The sequence below is a fragment of the Indicator indicator genome, chromosome 14, assembly GCF_027791375.1.
Source record: "Indicator indicator isolate 239-I01 chromosome 14, UM_Iind_1.1, whole genome shotgun sequence".
NCBI classification, from domain to species: Eukaryota; Metazoa; Chordata; class Aves; order Piciformes; family Indicatoridae; genus Indicator; species Indicator indicator.
Window position 1 is genome coordinate 17,808,893 of NC_072023.1, and position 16,106 is coordinate 17,824,998.

The following is a 16,106-nucleotide window of genomic DNA, read 5'->3' on the forward strand; positions in this document are numbered from 1 at the left end:
GAGAGCAAGAATATCTCCCTTCAGCCTCCTTTTCTTCAGACTAAACAACCCCAGTTCCCTGAGCCACTCCTGAACAGACCTCTTCTCCAGACCCTTCACCAAGCTTCCTTGCCCTTCTCTAGATCCACTCCAGCACTTCAATGTCCTTCATGTAGCAAGAGCTCCAAAACCAAATCTAGTACTCAAGGTGTGACCTCTCCAGTGCTGAGTACAGGGGGACAGTCCCTGCCCTGCTCCTGCTGGTCACACCATTGCTGACCCAGGCCAGGATGCTGGTGGCCTTCTTGGCCACCTGGGCACACCCTGGCTCATCTTCAGCCAGCTGTTAACCAACATCTCCAAGTCATGCTCTGCTGGGCAGCTTTCCTGCCACTCTGTCCCAAGCCTGGAGCATTCATGGGACTCCTGAAGGCCATTCCAGATCTGGAAAGATCAGCTTCCAGATGGCTAGTGCAGGAGCAATCTGGATGCACTTTCCTTTCTCTGAGAAGGGACCTGAAACCAGGTATCAGAGCAAAGGCAGCAGAGAGGAGAACTCAGACCTCCCTTGCAGCCAGCCCTGCTGCTGGACTGTGTGACCCTGGGGTCCCTGCTTCTCACCTCCTCTATTTTCCAACCTGTGAAAAGGGAGTAATGACATTGACCTGTCTCTGTCTCCACATGACCAGCGCTTAGAGGAGCCCATCCAGAAGGTACTTGGGAAGAGCAGGGGATTGTTTGTTTTACTTTCATTAATATTTTATTTGACCTTCATCATGAAAGCCACAGGGGATTCATCCAGCAGTAATTCCCACACCCAACAATTCATAAAGCCAGACCTCCTCTTCAACGGAACAGCAGCTCACAGTGCTTTGTGGTGACCTCTTGGAGCAGAGCACTCTCCCCAGCCCTTCCAGCCTTACATTACCGTCGTGCCTCGGCCTTTGGTGGCTAATTCAGACAGCTCAGCTGATGCTGTTCTAGACAAGCATCTAGAATCATCCTTTCTTACGTGAAACAAAGATTTGAAGGCAAGCCTAATTTAACCCAACTTCCACAGATGTTGGCAGCCTTCAAGCATCAGCTCAGCTCTGCAGATGCAGAAGCAGCAACAGCACATCACCAATATCTCACTGCTCTTTCCATTCAACAGGGATGCCACTCACGCTTCCCACACCAAAGAAGTGACCACGACACAGGGCACAGGTCTCACTTCAGCTTCCCAGTCACCCTGTACTGACAACTGAGTTCTTCTGTACTCAGCACTGGCAAGACCACACCTTGAGCATTTGGTTCAGTTTTGGAGGCCTCACCAGAAGAAAGACATGGAAGCAGGTCCAGAGAAGGGCAAGGAAGCTGGTGAAGGATCTGGAGAACAGGTCTAGTGAGGAGCAGCTTGAGAAGGTTAGAAGCCAGCTAAGGTCCAGCTAGCCCTCTCTCAACCCAGTAACAGAAAAGAGAGCTGAAGGCTCACAGTAACCATGTCTCAAAAAAGCCAACACTACCTTCACCTTGACTTTCCTTGGCTAGCAGATCTGAGGCCTGATGCAGCCCTCACAGAAATCAGCTGCTAGTACTCATTTGTTCAGTTACTGTGGTCTCTTCCCCTTCTTTTGTAGTACTCCTCTCTAGAGAGAAAAAGCCCACAAACCACCTGCTTGGTTTTATCATCTGCTACTCCTGATCTTCTCCAACCGTAACATCCCAGGAATCTCAGGCAAATTCAGACCTAGTCCGAGTAGGAGGACAAGGACAGCAAGCAAAATGTGGCTGTGGTACATGACACCTTGAGCTAGGCACTGATGATTTGGTGGTTGAAAAGACTGATGTAGCCTTCTCCACTGAAACCCTGCCTAGGTGCTGCCTACTACACCATGTATCAGTTGGAGGCACTGAGTGCAAAGATGTCAAGGTGAATGCCCAGATCATTCAGTCTCAAAGAAGAAATTAATTAAAATCTGCCCCACATCAGGCCCCTTGCCTGATGCTCTCTTGACCCACTCATCACAGCCCTTCTAATCCACTCCAGGATGCTCTTGGCCTTCTTGGCCACAAGGGCACACTGCTGGCTCATGGACATCCTTCTGTCCACCAGGACCCCCAAGTCCCTTTCCCTTACACAGCTCTCCAAGAGGTCAGTCCCCAGCCTCTACTGGTCTATGGGGTTGTCCTTTCCCAGATACAGCCTCTACCCTTGGCCTTACTTCTCCCCACCCACTCTCCAGCCTGTCCAGGTTTCACAGAAGGGAACACCACCTTAATGCACTAAATGGAACCCTTTTAGGTTGCTAATATAGATGTAGCAGCCACCAGATGCTAGTCCAGAGAGTGAAGTTCCTCCTTCAGTCAAGGTACAGAGGTGCTGCAGTTCAGACCTCTCCTTTTCTTTAGCTGGTGACTGTCGAAGGTACACAGTGACTATTCCTCAAGGAATTTTTTTTAATGTAGGCACCTCATCCAAAATCCTGTGGGAATTCCAAGGCATTTGGCACGCACAGGCAAAGACTCAAAAGTCAGATGTGAGAGTTAAACTGAGTCTGCTTCTCTGCAATTCATTATCTCTGTGTTCCCACCCTGGCTTGTCTCTTCCCCCTTCTGCAGAGAGATGGCTTAGTACTTGAGGGAGGAACCAGGCTGGCAAAATGGACTCTGCTCCTTTCTAACGCATTGCAGATGCTGGGAAGTGTCCTGAAAGTGAGATGGGATGACAACCAATGGTTCCCTCTTGACAGGTAAAGACTGCTCAGAACGGAGTGCCCACTGGAGCACCATAGGCAGGGGACATGCAACATGGGTGGGAAGTCTGAAGCTGGCACGCAGATCCACATGGCCCAGACAATGATGGCTCCAAGCGTTTTTTAATTCCTGTCTCCATTTCCCTCATTTTATGAAATGAAGGGAAAATTCCCAGCAATGTAACCAGGGTTAACAACTGTCTAGGATCTTGAAAACACAAAGTTTCACCCAAAACACTGCAATGGGATAGCCTGAAGTACATTTCCCACTCTCTGATTATCTGCCTTCATGCCTGAACCCTGTCACAGAACGGCTTAGGTTGGAAGGGACCTCAGCGATCATCTGCTCCAGCCTCCCCACCATGGGCAGGGACACCTCCAACTAGCCAGGTCTCATCCCTTCAGGTTGTGAACACTTCCAGGGAGAAGGCATCCACAGCCTCCCTGGGCAGCCTATTCCAGAGTCTCACCACCCTCATACTGAAGAACTTCTTCATAAGATCCAGTGTGAACCTACTCTCCTTCAGCTTCAAACCATTCCCCCTTGTCCTGTCTCTAGACACCATCATGGAAAGTCCCTCTGCAGCCTTCCTGTAGATCCCTTCAGGTATTGGAAGGCAACTCTAAAAGTGCCCCTGGGAGCTTTCTCTTCTCCAAGCAGAACAACCCCAGCTTCTTGAGCCTTTCCTCATAGCAGAGGCACTCCAGCCCTTGGATCATCTTTGTGGCCTCCTCTGGACTTGCTCCACAGCTCTGTGACCCTTCTACTAGAGGCATCTTGCTACAGGGCTCAGTGGAGAAGGAAGCAGAAGGAAGGAGAAGGCCAGTGTGCTGTGTCAGGCAGCAATGAACCAAGGGGTCAGGGGTTGGGTCGCATGTCACAGTCCTAGTGTTAGGCTTCTGATAGGTTCATGGAGTGTGACATTACTGTAAAGGGAAAATGATTGTCTGAGCAGAGGGACTGAGATACCAAAAATGGTGGAATATCAAGATGGCAGTGGGCAAATGACTCTAGCTAATGTGACCTTGGGTGGGAATGTTCCCATGCCTGGCAAATTCATTCTGCTCAGTAAATTCTGTTGAGAAGAAACATGTGAGACAAGATGGATGGTGGTTGTGGAACATGGACAGTTCTCTGTCTCCTACAGAATAACTGCAACGAGGGGTGTATGCAGGGGCTGAGGACTGAGGCCAGGAGCTGGATTCATCAAGGAGTAAGACTGTAGGCCTGGCCAAATAATCAGTCACAGAATGGTAAGGGTTAGAAACGACCTCCAAAGATCATCCAGTCCAACCCTACTGTCAGAGCAGGATGACCTAGGGCAGGTCACACAGGAACGCACCCAGGCAGGTTTGGAACGTCTCCAGAGAAGGAGACTCTGCAACCTCTCTGGGCAGCCTGTTTATAAAGATGTGAAGGGCAGTGTCAGGAGGGCAGCTCTGCTCAGTGATGTCCCATGATAGAACAAGGGGCAATGAGTGCAAGCTGCAGCAGAGGTTCCATGAGAATGTAAGAAATTTTTATCACCGTGAGTGTGCCAGAGCCCTGGAGCAGGCTGCCCAGAGAGCTTGTGGAGTCTCCTGCTCTGGAGACATTCAAAACCCTTCTGGCCATGTTGCTGTGTGACCTGCCCTAGGTGATGCTGCTCTGGCAGGGGGGTTGGACTGGATGATCTTTGGAGGTCCCTTCCAACCCCTTACATTCTGTGACCACCAGCAGCTGTCAGATGTGGCTGGGAAGGGTTGAGACCTGCCCTGCTATAGAGGCTTGGTGTTCCAGGGTAAAGGTAGACTAAAAGGCCAGCACCGCAGGTCAAAACCACTCCTGCTGCTCAGAAGTCAAAATAAAAACCTAGCATGAAAGCAGAGAGAGCTGTCAACCTTTGTCATTTCCTATAAAGACATTGATTTTGTATTGGCAACACACTGGAATTCCATTGAACCCTTCTGTCTTTGTAATATTGCATAAATTGGGTCACTAGGAAACGTTTCCATTTAATCAATGTAAAACTGCTTTCAGAAACTTCATCCTGCACTGCAGAGCAAATCACATGTGCTCCAACACAACAGCTGAATGAACTGACTGCAATGAATGACTGCCAGAGAGGAAACATCATCCACATCTTCAACAAGGGAAAAAAGGAAGATCCTGGAAACTCCAGGCCAGTCAGTGACACCTCTGTGCCTGCCAAGGTCACAGAGCAGATCCTCCTAAAGGCCTTGCTAAGGCATAGAGAAAAAGAGGTGATTTGTGGTAACCAACATGGCTTCACCAAGAGCAAAGCCTGCCTGACAAACCTGGTGGCTTTCTATGACGGACTTACAGCATCAGTGGGTAAGTGGAGAACAATTGCAGTCATCTACCTGGACTTGTGCAAAGTCTTTGACATTGTCCCACATGACATCCTGGTCACCAAATTGGAAAAGTCTGGACTTGAGGGGTGAACCACTGGCTGGATAAGGAACTGGCTGGATGGCCACACTCAAGAGAGTTGCAATCAATGGCTCATTGTCCTAATGGAGACCAGTGACAAGTGGTGTCCCTCAGGGGTCGGTACTGGGACCAGTACTGCTCAACACCTTTGTCATCAACATGGACAGTGTCATTGAGGCAGCCTCAGCAAGTCTGTGATGACACCAAGCTGTGTGCTGTGGTTGACACACTGGAGGGAAGGGATCCATCCAGAGCAACTTGGACAGGCTGGAGAGGTGGGACCAAGCCAACCTCATCAAGTTCAACAAGGGCAAGTGCAAGGTCCTGCACCTGGGTCAGGGCAATCCCAAGCACAAATCCAGGCTGGGTGAGGAGTGGCTCAAGAGCAGCCTTGAGGAGAAGGACTTGGGGGTGTCAGTTGGTGACAAACTTCCCAGGAGCCAGCAATGGTCACTGGCAGCCCAGAAGGCAGCTGTGTGCTGGGCTGCATCCAAAGCTCCAGGGAGACCTCAGAACAGCCTTCCAGTACCTGAAGGGGGCTACAGGAGAGCTGGGGAGGGACTTTTGACAAGGGCTTGGAGTTACAGGATGAGGGGTAATAGATTGAAGCTGGAGGGCAGATTGAGATTGGAGATTAGGAAGAAATTCTTCCCAGTGAGGGTGGTGAGGCAGTGGATCAGGCTGCCCAGGGAGGTTGTGGATGCCCCCTCCCTGGAGGTGTTCAAGGCCAGGCTGGATGATGCCTTGAGCAGCCTGGGCTAGTGGGAGGTGTCTGGGTCCATGGCAGGGGGCTCGGACCTGGATGATCTTTAAGGTCCCTTTCCACCTAAACCATTCTATGAATATATGAACTCTCTTCATTTACATCTTTCTATGTGACAAAATCACTTGTCACTCTACCTAGGTGCTCCTTCTCCCCAGGAAAATAATAAAAACAATTAAAATGCTCCTGTTTCAGAAAAAGAGGCCAAAGAAGAGTACTAAAAATAAACCTGCAGAGTGCTGGCAGTCTGGGGAGACACAGCCAGTTTGCACGTTATTAATTCTAGATGAATGTTTTGTTTTCTTAATTCTGTAGCACCATTAGGACTAAGAATGTGATTTTGAGCATGAAAGCTGTAATTCTGGAACCTCCATTCAGTGAAAAACAAAACAAAACAAAAACCCCCAACGAAACCTATCTGAGAAACAAAATAATTTTCTGATGAGCAGAATGAAATTAAAACAATCAGAGCTCAAGTGAGGTAATCGATAACAAAAAACATCCATGCATTTAACAATGGCTTCATTTACAGCACAGAAGATGATCACTTTTTGCAGAAGCAACTGAAAATAAAATTTGCTTCCCTAAATGAAGGTTAGCTGTGCTAAAGGAGGTTAGCTTCATCAGAAAACCATTCCCAAGGGCACACTAAACCGACTCTGAGCATGTAACAGATTTAACTCAAAAATCTCTGCAGAATTCTCCACTCTCCCCAGATCAGGGCCTGCCCATCTCTTGGAAACACAGGTTGGGAGAGCCCTGTGGAGGAATCATAGGACGGTCTGGGTTGGAAGGGACTTTAAACATCATCCAGTTCCAACCCCCTGCCATGGCCAGGGACACATTTCCACCAGGCCAAGTTGCTTAAGACCTCATCCAGCCTGGCCCTGAACACCTCCAGGGAGGGGACATCCATGATCTCCCTGGGCAACCTCTTCCAGTGTCTCACCACCCTCACTGGAAAGAATTTCTTCCTCATCTCCAGTCTCAATCTGCCCTCCTCAAGCTTCAATCCATTCCCCCTCATCATGTCACTACAAGCCCTTGTCAAAAGTTCCTCCCCAGCTCTCCTGTAGCCCCCTTCAGATGCTGGAAGTCTCCCTGAAGCCTTCTTTTCTCCAGGCTGAACAGCCCCAACTCTCTCAGCCTGGCCCCATAGAGGAGGTTCTCCAGCCCTCTGATCATCTTTGAGGCCTCCTCTGGACCCTCTCCAGCAGCTCCATGTCCCTCTTATGCTGGGGACACCAGAACTGGAGGCAGTGCTGCAGGTGGGGTCTCAGCAGAGCAGAGCTGAGCAGAGGCATAGAATCCCCACCCTGTGCTGCTGCTCTCCCTGCTTTGGATGCAGCTCAGCAGTCAGTACCTCTTGTACCTTCATGTCCAGTACTGAGGAACACAACTTGCTCCAAGGTATCACAAACTATTTGCCCAGAGACTAAAAGGAAGATGTCAGCTAGCAGGGACACCTGCAGGTCTCTGCTCCAAACTCCTGCTCACAATTGGGCTGACCCCAAGTCTAGATGGGGTTGCTCAGGGCCTTGCCCAGTAAGTCCTGACCTTTTCAAAGAGCAACACCTACCCAGCTGACCTGGGACACCCATTCCAGTGTGGAAACACCCATTACTAGTCACCATTCCCTTACTGCAACTTGTGACTGTGACTCCATGCATCACAGCTCCTCCTTGTTGCTACATGTAAGTCACCCACCTGTCAACCCATCATGGTTCCACACTTCTGCTCCAAGGCCTTACTGGGGAAGACTGCTGGCAACTTCACACCTACAGGACATGTATCATAGAGGAAACCAGAAGCTGACTCCAATGTCAGTGGCCACACCATCTGTCCCTTCCCTAACAGACCACTGAACAGCAAGCATGATCACCCCTCTCTGCCAAGCCCTGTATCGTTCAGAAGCTGGCAGAGGGAGGCCTGGCCAGCGATGTGACTGCTCAAAGTCCTCATCCCAGGCAAACCAGTCAGAGAGTACAGAAGAGCTAGAGAGAGGCTCAGCAGATAGAAGGATCAAACTCAGCAAATGGATTTGAATGACTGAAGTGCAGAAAGCATCAGGCTAGGCAGAAGAAAGCCTGCTGGATGCTCCCAAGGATCAGTGTCCTACCACCCAACGGCATTACATTTGGAGGGCACAACTTAAGAGAGAACTTAGGAGAATAAAACACTAAAGAGGCAAAACCAGGATGGATATAGAAAAAGGGCAAAGAGAAACCAATGTGGCTGAAAACTAGGTAGTTTCTCCTCTCCCTCTGCTATGCCCTGCTGACACCACAACTGCAATACTATGTCCAGACTTGGGCTCCCCAGCTCAAAAGGGTCAGGGATCTGCTGGAGAGAGTCCAGTGGAGGCTGTGAGGATGACTGGGGGATTTGAACATCTCTGCTGTGAAGAAAGATTGAGAGTGCTGGGGCTGTTTAGTCTGGAGAAGAGAAGGCTGAGAGGGGACCTTATTAAAGTCTATAAATACCTGGGGGGTGGGTGTCAAGATGAGGGGGCCAGTGACAGGACGAGGAACAACAGGAAGAAGCTGGAACACAGGAGGTTCCACCTCACTATGAGGAGACACTTCTGTATGGTGAGGGTGCCAGAGCCCTGGAGCAGGCTGCCCAGAGAGGCTGTGGAGTCTCCTTCTCTTGAGACATTCCGAACCTGCCTAGATGCATTCCTGTGTGACCTGCCCTAGGTGATCCTGCTCTGACAGGGGGGTTGGCCTCAATCTCTGGAGGTCCTTTCCAACCCCTGACATTCATGATTCTGTAATGAGGTTAACAATGAGGAAATGCCCTGAGAACTGCAGAAGGCTTTTCCAAGAGGAGTGCCTAAGTGATTCAATGGCATGTGAACTTCCACCTAAAATACAAACCAATGTACACAGGGAAAGAACTGCTCCATCTCCACACACACATGCTGGACTCCGAGTGGAGCAGTGCCACTCAGAGTGATACCAGTGGGATCCACGAAAACGTCACCTTGGCACTTGGCAGCCAAGACAGTGAGCCACATGCTAGGAATTCCTGAGAAAGGCACTGACAACAAAACAGGGAATGCTCTTGCACGAAGCCATGACCTTCCCTCATCCTGAAATGTCTGGAACTAGCAAGGGCACTGAAGAGGCACAACTGAGAGGGTCAGACATCTCTGGCCAGGGAAAGGGTGACTAAGAAAGGATGTGACTGAGGACTCTAAAACCTGAATGAAAAGCAGAGGTTGGATAGGAAAGAATTCTTCACTGTCTTTTTCACTACAAGAACTGAGGACCATCAAATAAGACTACAAAGAACCAAGTTCAAAGCGAACAAAGAGAAAGTTCTTAAATGGGTGGCTGCAGAATTTTCAACCAAAGGACACCAGAGGTGCTAAGAGTTTGCAAGGATTTAACAGGAGCCTGGGGAGTTTCCTGCAGGAAAGAAGAACAGGAGCTCTGAGATACAGAAACCACACCCTGCTATGGCAGTCGCCCACCAAGCACTTGAAGCTGTAACAGTATTGTAAGGAATTGGCCAGATAAGGAACTGGCTGCACTCAGAGAGCTGTGGCCAACAGCCCAGTGTCCAAACAGAGACCAGTGACAAGTGGTGTCCCTCAGGGGTCGGTACTGGGACCAGTACTGTTTAACATCTTTGTCATCAACATGGACAGTGTTATTGAGGCAGCCTCAGCAAGTCTGTAATGACACCAAGCTGTGTGCTGTGGTTGACACACTGGAGGGAAGGGATCCATCCAGAGCAACTTGGACAGGCTGGAGAGGTGGGACCAAGCCAACCTCATCAAGTTCAACAAGGCCAAGAGCAAGGTCCTGCACCTGGGTCAGGGCAATCCCAAGCACAAATCCAGGCTGGGTGAGAAGTGGCTCAAGAGCAGCCTTGAGGAGAAGGACTTGGGGGTGTCAGTTGGTGACAAACTCCCCAGGAGCCAGCAATAGTCACTGGCAGCCCAGAAGGCAGCTGTGTGCTGGGCTGCATCCAAAGCAGGGAGAGCAGCAGCACAGGGAGGGGATTCTGCCCCTCAGCTCTGCTGAGACCCCACCTGCAGCACTGCCTCCAGTTCTGGTGCCCCCAGCATAAGAGGGACAAGGAGTGAGGTCATGAAGATGATCAGAGGCCTGGAGAACCTCCCCTATGGGGACAGGCTGAGGGAGTTCTCCAGGCTATTCAGCCTGGAGAAGAGAAGGTTCTAGCAAGACCTCAGAGCAGCCTTCCAGTATCTGAAGGGGCTACAGGAGAGCTGGGGAAGAACGTTTGACAAGGTCTTGTAGTGAGAGGACAAAAGGGAATGGATTGAAGCTTGAGGAGGGCAGATTGAGATTGGAGATTAGGAAGAAATTCTTTCCAGTGAGGGTGGTGAGACACTGGAAGAGGTTGCCCAGGGAGGTCATGGATGCCCCCTTCCTGGAAGTGTTCAAGGCCAGGATGAGGCCTTGAGCATCCTGGTCTAGTGGAAGGTGTCCCTGGCCATGGCAGGGGGTTGGAACTGGATGATGTTTAAGGTCTCTTCCAACCTAAACCATTCTATGAACAGCACCAAAGATTGCCTTCATTTCTTTCCTAGGCTGTGGTAGTGACAACCACCAGAGCAGCAGACTCTGGCCCAGATAGACCTAGCAAGGTCATTGGCACGTTTTTCACAAGTTCAACAGTACAAAGTGCTGAATGATCCACTGAAGAAGAGCGGCAAACACATCTGCCATCACTTTTAGCAGCAGAGAGAGGGCTAAGGAGAATCCCCATCCTTTACTGCATGCAGGAACAATTAGTGAGAATGAGGAAAAGGCTGAGGTTCTTAATGCTGCCTTTGCATCAGTCTTTGATAGTAAGCCTGGGTTTAAGACAGGGATTGGGGGCAGAATTAAGCTCCCAGAATCCAGGAGGAGATGGCTAGAGACCCGCTGCACCACAAAGACACACACAAGTCTATGGGGCCAGATAGGACCTCCCCAAAGGTACCAAGAAAGCTGGCAGAAGTGCTCCCCAAGCCACTTCAATCACTCATCAAGCAGTCCTGGCTCAGTGGGGGACAGAACTTGGCAAATGTGCTGCCCATCCACAAGAAGGACCAGAAGGAGGAACCAAGACCTATCAGTCTGACTTGGTGCTGAGAAGGCTGTGGAGCAGATTATGAGTGCCATCACTCGGCACATAGAGAACAGCCAGGTGACCAGGCCCAGTCAGTATGGGTTCATGAGAGGCAAGTCCTGCCTGACAAACCTAACCTCCTCTATGACAAGGTGACCTGCTTGGTGGATGAAGGACAGGCTATGAACGATGTCTACCTGACCTCTAGTAAAGCCTTTGACACAGTCACTAACAGCATCCTCCTGGAGAAACTGGCTGCTCATGGCTTCGAAAGGTATAGCCTTTGTTGGGTAAAGAAATGGCTGGATGGCTGGGTCCAGAAGGTGGTGGGGAATGGAGTTCAATCCCGTTGGTGGCCAGTCACAAGTGGTGCTTCCCAGGGCTCAGTACTGGGGCCTGTCCTCTTTAATTCTTACCAATTATCTGGATGAGGGCATTTAGGGCACCCCCAGTATATCTGAAGTTGAGACCAAGATGGGCAGGAGCATTGGTGTGACTGAGGGTAGGACAGCTCTGCAGAGGGATGTGGACAGGAGTGCCGCAGTGGGCTGAGGCCAATGAGATAAGATCAATAACATCAAGTGCCAGGACCTGCACTTGGGTCACAACAACCCCAGGAACACTCCAGAGTGGCTGGAAGCTGCCCACAAGAGAAAGACCTGCGGGTGTTGATCAACACACTAAGGCAGTGTGTGCCCAGGTGGCCAAGAAGGCCACCAGCATCCTGGGCTGGATCAGCAATGGTGTGACCAGCAGGTTGAGGGCAGGGATTGACCCCCTGTACGCAGCACTGGTGAGGCCACACCTTGAGCACTAGGTTCAGTTTTGGGGCCCTCACTAGAAGATAGACATTGAGGGGCTGAAGGGGGCCCAGAGAAAGGCTTCCTGTTTTAAGGCAGGGAAGTACAAGACTAAAATTCTGCAGTTGAACTGATCTATGATGAACAATGTCACCAGGGCAAGAGGCATGAAGGAAGATTGAAAGCAACCAGCTCCCCTTCTTCAGTGAAGCCCAGACATGCCATCATTGGCTGAAATTGCTTGGAGAAGATCCTGCAAACACGCTTTGGCTGGGAGGTGAAAATCCTGCCACAACAATCAATCCACCGTTGATGACAAATCAGCATTCACCATCACAACAAGCACTGACAACAGACTGCCAGAGCCTGCTGCAGGAGCACTGCTGGATGTGGAGGCAAGGCAATGCTCTGAAGGAACTGCTGCCTCACAAAGCTGACTTAAGACTTTGAATATACACCAAAGCCTCCCCCAGCCCTGCCCCAAGCACTGGATGCCCCAATCAACCAACCAGACTCAAACCACTTCAGCTGGAAACATCCTTTTCTGTCTCATTGTTCTCCACACACATCTCTCTGACGACATGGGCTGTGGACCCAATACTGCCCACCACATGACTGCAAGAACAGAAATGTTCTCTGGTGCTCAGCCCAGCATGACACAAAGAGCAACAGTACCTGGCCAGCCTGGCAACAAGCCCTGGGCATTGCTGTGCCTTCAGAAAATCAGGCAAGGCACTGAGATGGAGCATCTCATGTTCACAGGAACCGCTGTCACCAGACTCGGGCAGTGGTCACATGAATTAATACTGCGGAAAACACAGGGCCTAGGCATAGCTCACTTTAAAAGCCAGACTTTTTCAGAGGTGTCACCACTTTTAAACACATTCAGAGCTTGTGTTGCCTTCTCCTTTGGCCTTCAAGAGATTTATAAAGCATCACTATTCTGTATTTCACCAAGAACAGTCCTCAGGAAGTACAGAAGGAAGAGATGAAGTAATAACCACAGCAAATACACTTCATGCTTCTGTAGCATCTCCTGCTGGAAGGAGATGAGAAAGTCCACTGGAAGCAAGAAAGTAGCTTATTGTCCAAAAGAGAATTGGAAAAAGGAAAAACAGCTGGGGCAGGTACAGCCTGACCGAAGATGGAAGCAGGTTACCAGCAGAAAAGCTGCACACCTGTCCTGGGCTAGCACAGCCTGCTCTCACCAGACTCCTACCCCATGCACAGACAGGAGAGAAAGTACCACCAAAACCCCTCTGGGCTGAGATGAGATCACTGAGAGGCTGCAAAGGTACCTTAGCAAGAGCAGCAGAAGTCAGCAATAAAACAGCTTCCCCCAAGCCCACTGCCAGCCCACCAACCAGGAAGCCTCCCATGTCCCAATCTGAAATACAAGCCCCACGATGCTCTGCTCCAGCCATCACCGCCACTGTGAAGCTGGCATGACACTGGCATGGGGTTGAATACACAGCAGCAGATTCAACTCAGCCCAGGACAATACCCAAACAGGAAAAAATGAAGATTGGGGAAACGTTCAGGTAGATATTTAAGGTGAGGCACAACTGAATAAATGCTTAGACCAATTACAGAGCCTGCATTTGCAAAGGTATTACCCCTCAGATCTGGGAAGTAAATTATCCTTCCCCACACAGCTCTGTATGCCACAGCAACTGCTCGCCCTGACTCCACCTCCACTCCACAGAAAAATGCTGATGAACATGAGGCAGCTCCAAGAAGAATCAGGTACATAATACAAGCAGTGATAGAGGCTGAACTCTGCGAAGAGGAAAACCTGCCTGATTCATTTCAGCTACAAATGAAAACGGAATGGAATACTTCTGTTGGAAGGAACCTGCAATGCCCATCTAGTCCAACTGGACTTGGATGCTCCTCTTCTTGAAGAAAAATACAGATCAAATTTCTCTCAGAATACTCATCTTGCTATGGTTTAGCATCATGGCTCCTTGCACGCACATTAGCATTTTGGAATATAAACATGCCCACAAGAAACCTTGTTGTAATTCCTTGTGCAGACAAAGCTAAAGGTGAGAATGCCAGAACTTTTTAGAGTTATCCAAGGGATACAAAACCTGGGGAAGAAGGTGAATACATACAAAGAGAGGTGAAGAGAGGCCACCACAGCAGGCTAAACCTGTTCATCTTCTTCATTAGGATTCACTGCACATTTAATTTTCACATGTTTGGAAGGGTTTTATTGTTTCCAGCACAAAACATGGTACTGTGTGTTCACTTCTTGATGGCCATACGTGAAAAGCTCTACCATGAATCACAACTGGAAGTCTGGTTAGAAAGACCCAATAATTCCCAAGATGTTGGGGAAAGACACAAATGATTGGTTGTGCAGTCCCCAATAACCAACGTAAAAATAATAACTTGGCCAAGAAATGGAAAAAAGGCTGGAATTCATTCCAACAAACAATATGGCCATTCACTTTCACAAGTGTCCCATCCATGGGTAATGACCTTGGTGCTCCAGCCCCTCAGGGATATACACATGCAGCACAGCACTGACACACAATACCTTCAGGCTTAGAAGAAAAGAGGGTCCAGCTTTCAACTCAAGCAAATGTGGCCACAGATTTGGCTGATGTGCTGACACTGACACACCGGTTCTGGGGGAAGTGAAGGCTGACCTCTGAAGCTTTATGCACATGCATACCTGCAGGGTGTGTAAATCGTGCTCAACCATTCAGGTGGTCACAAAACAAATGACATTTCCAACTCCTACTCCTCTGCTCTTCTGCTACACACCTTAGGATAATGGCCCACTACTTTCTCCCCACTTTTTCAATTCTGGAAGCACAACAGTTGCCATGCAATCCACCCACTACAATCAGAAATAACAAAACCAGCTTTGAACATCTGTCTCACTAAGGGCATACTCGTGAAGAACCACGGCACTGCAAACCAGACCCTGCAGACAAAAGCCATCGAAATTCTTACAGTAGCCTTCCTCGGAGGCGCCCCGCATGCCTCAAGGCAGCCACAGCACTGAGCCAAAGGCAAAGACAGACACTGCCCATCTCGAAAGCAACTTCGGGAACATACAAGAGCCATCAAGGCAGAACCCAACAGCGGGCAGAGGCAGCGTGGGAAGCAATGCCATGGTGACCAAATGGCTGCCACTTCAACAGCACCAGAGCCACTGAGCAAAGCACGGCCGCCGATTCGCTGGGCAACAGCCAAGGCAAGTCCAGGCCAGCAGCCTGCAGAAGCCATCAGGGCAGAACTGCTACCAGCTCTATGGCACAGCACGGGAAATACGGATGCCACTTCTCCAAAAAACCTAAACCGGTACACAGACCCCGCCACCCCCAGCCCGAGGCACCGGGGGGTCCCAGCTGGCTCACAGCAAACCCCAGCGCCATCCTGAAGCCACCCATCCTCACGGGTCTTGTCTGCTCCCCGTTCACTAAGTAGCAACGTCGAGTTTCAGAGGAGAAAGCAGCGGGTTCCTAGGCTGAGGGTGGCATTACGGGGTGGGGGCGGCGAATCCCACCCGTGCCTGCCATAGAAACAGAGAGGCCCCGATTCCCTCGCTCAGCTCCCGATGGAAACAGCAATTTCCAAATATTCCTGCCAGCTCCCCGGTCGCAGGGGACAATACGGGGCTCCTCGGGAGAAGGCGGCTGTGGGGGCCGGCAAGGTGGGCAGATCCCTCCCCCCCCGGCATTGTTGTCCGTTCCTCCCGGCACGGCACCAGGCTGCGAACTCCCAACTCCCGCCTCGCACCGGCCGCCACCCCACCCCCGGCCACTCGCCCCCCGGCCCCCACCGAACTTTCTGCTGCAGGGAAGGGGGGCTCCTCGGGCTGTGACATCACGGGGGCAAGCAGCGGGGGCTGTCCTCGCCCCGGGACCTCCACGGCGGGCGCAGAGCCCGTGACAACATCCCCCCGACACCCTCTCGCCCCCCAAGTGAAGGCACTTCGTCACCATCCAAGGCAACCAAGCCGCGGGCGGGCGGCCGGGGCGGGCAGCGCACCCCGCGGTGACTTAGGAGCGCTCCCTGCCGTGACCAGGACCCACCGCGGGGAACGGGATGGGCTCCCCGCACCGACGAGCCCAACCTCCGTGACCCGCGGCGTCCCGGCCCCTCGCTGCATCCATGCCGGGGCTGGCAACGGCCACGGCGGTTAACCGCCATCCCGCCCTCGTCCTGTCCCGTGTCCCCCAAGCCCCCCAACTTTGCTCTCCCCCCTCCACCCCGCGCCGCCTCGCCCTCCTCCCGACAGACGGACCGGAGGGAAGAAAAACCACCCGTGGTAGAATGCAGCGAGTGGG